Consider the following 2,500-nt stretch of genomic DNA (forward strand, 5'->3'; position numbering starts at 1 on the left):
GGGAGGGGTCAGAGGGAAAGTAGGGGGGTGAGGGGAGGCAAAGGGAGGGGTCAGAGGGAAAGTAGGGGGGTGAGGGGAGGCAAAGGGAGGGGTCAGAGGGAAAGTAGGAGGTGAGGGGAGGCAAAGGGAGGGGTCAGAGGGAAAGTAGGAGGTGAGGGGAGGCAAAGGGAGTAGAGGGGAAAGTAGGGGGGTGAGGGGAGGCAAAGGGAGTAGAGGGGAAAGTAGGGGGGTGAAGGGAGGCAAAGGGAGGGGTCAGAGGGAAAGTAGTTGGGTGAGGGGAGGCAAAGGGAGGGTTCAGAGGGAAAATAGGGGGTGAGGGGGGGCAAAGGAAGGGGTCAGAGGGAAAGTAGGGGGTGAGGGGAGGCAAAGGGAGGGGTCAGAGGGAAAGTAGGGGGTGAGGGGAGGCAAAGGGAGTAGAGGGGAAAGTAGGGGGGTGAGGGGAGGCAAAGGGAGGGGTCAGAGGGAAAGTAGGGGGTGAGGGGAGGCAAAGGGAGGGGTCAGAGGGAAAGTAGGGGGGTGAGGGGAGGCAAAGGGAGGGGTCAGAGGGAAAGTAGGGGGTGAGGGGAGGCAAAGGGAGGGGTCAGAGGGAAAGTAGGGGGGGGAGGGGAGGCAAAGGGAGGGGTCAGAGGGAAAGTAGGGGGGGAGGGGAGGCAAAGGGAGTAGAGGGGAAATTAGGGGGTGAGGGGAGGCAAAGGGAGTTAGAGGGGAAAGTAGGGGGTGAGGGGGGCAAAGGGAGGGTCAAAGGGAAAGTAGCGGGTGGGGGGAGTCAAAAGGAGGGGTCAGAGGGAAAGTAGGGGGTGAGGGGAGGCAAAGGGAGGGGTCAGAGGGAAAGTAGGGGGTGAGGGGAGGCAAAGGGAGGGGTCAGAGGGAAAGTAGGGGGGTGAGGGGAGGCAAAGGGAGTAGAGGGGAAAGTAGGGGGGTGAGGGGAGGCAAAGGGAGGGGTCAGAGGGAAAGTAGGGGGTGAGGGGAGTCAAAGGGAGGGGTCAGAGGGAAATTAGGGGGGTGAGGGGAGGCAAAGGGAGTAGAGGGGAAAGTAGGGGGTGAGGGGAGGCAAAGGGAGGGGTCAGAGGGAAAGTAGGGGGGTTAGGGGAGGCAAAAAGAGGGGTCAGAGGGAAAGTAGGGGGTGAGGGGAGGCAAAGGGAGGAGAGGGGAAAGTAGGGGGGTGAGGGGAGGCAAAGGGAGGAGAGGGGAGATAAGGGGGGTGAGGGGAGGCAAAAGGGAGGGTCAAAGCGGAAAGTAGGGGGTGAGGGGAGGCAAAAGGAGGGGTCAGAGGGAAAGTAGGGGGTGAGGGGAGGCAAAGGGAGGGGTCAGAGGGAAATTAGGGGGGTGAGGGGAGGCAAAGGGAGTAGAGGGGAAAGTAGGGGGGTGAGGGGAGGCAAAGGGAGGGGTCAGAGGGAAAGTAGGGGGTGAGGGGAGGCAAAGGGAGGGGTCAGAGGGAAAGTAGGGGGGTGAGGGGAGGCAAAGGGAGTAGAGGGGAAAGTAGGGGGGTGAGGGGGGGCAAAGGGGGGGGTCAGAGGGAAAGTAGGGGGTGAGGGGAGGCAAAGGGAGGGGTCAGAGGGGAAAGTAGGGGGGTGAGGGGAGGCAAAGGGAGTAGAGGGGAAAGTAGGGGGGTGAGGGGAGGCAAAGGGAGTAGAGGGGAAAGTAGGGGGGTGAGGGGAGGCAAAGGGAGGGGTCAGAGGGAAAGTAGGGGGGGGGGGGGAGGCAAAGGGAGGGGTCAGAGGGGAAGGAAGGGGGCGAGGGGGGGCAAAGGGAGGGGTCAGAGGGAAAGTAGGGGGTGAGGGGAGGCAAAGGAGTAAGGGAAAGGAGGGGGGTGAGGGGAGGCAAAGGGAGGGGTCAGAGGGAAATTAGGGGGGTGAGGGGAGGCAAAGGGAGTGGTCAGAGGGAAAGTAGGGGGGGTAGGGGAGGCAAAGGGAGGGGTCAGAGGGAAAGAGGGGTGAGGGGAGGCAAAGGGAGGGGTAGAGGGAAATTAGGGGGGTGAGGGAGGCAAGGGAGTAGAGGGAAGTAGGGGGTGAGGGGAGGCAAAGGGAGGGTCAGAGGGAAAGTAGGGGGTGAGGGGAGGCAAAGGGAGGGGTCAGAGGGAAAGTAGGGGGTGAGGGGAGGCAAAGGGAGGGGTCAGAGGGAAAATAGGGGGTGAGGGGAGGCAAAGGGAGGGGTCAGAGGGAAAATAGGGGATGAGGGGAGGCAAAGGGAGGGGTCAGAGGGAAAGTAGGGGGGTGATGGGAGGCAAAGGGAGGGGTCAGAGGGAAAGTAGGGGGGTGAGGGGAGGCAAAGGGAGGAGAGGGGAAAGTAGGGGGGGGGAGGGGAGGCAAAGGGAGGGGGCAGAGGGAACGTAGGGGGAGAAGGGAGGCAAAGGGAGGGGTCAGAGGGAAAGTAGGGGGGTGATGGGAGGCAAAGGGAGGGGTCAGAGGGAAAGTAGGGGGGGGGAGGGGAGGCAAAGGGAGGGGTCAGAGGGAAAGTAGGGGGGTGAGGGGAGGCAAAGGGAGGGGTCAGAGGGAAAGTA

The 2,500-nt window shown here is 62.7% G+C and overlaps 1 protein-coding gene across 1 annotated transcript in view; it reads right to left on the reverse strand.

Moving 5' to 3' along the window:
- LOC122250511 (vitelline membrane outer layer protein 1) overlaps positions 1-2,500 on the reverse strand; it is a 15,281-nt gene that overhangs the window by 9,995 nt on the left and 2,786 nt on the right. The gene's annotated exons all lie outside the window — the stretch shown is intronic.

Source organism: Penaeus japonicus, unplaced genomic scaffold (assembly GCF_977035675.1).
Source record: "Penaeus japonicus unplaced genomic scaffold, GWHDUDI00000001_assembly GWHDUDI00000012, whole genome shotgun sequence".
Taxonomy (NCBI): domain Eukaryota; kingdom Metazoa; phylum Arthropoda; class Malacostraca; order Decapoda; family Penaeidae; genus Penaeus; species Penaeus japonicus.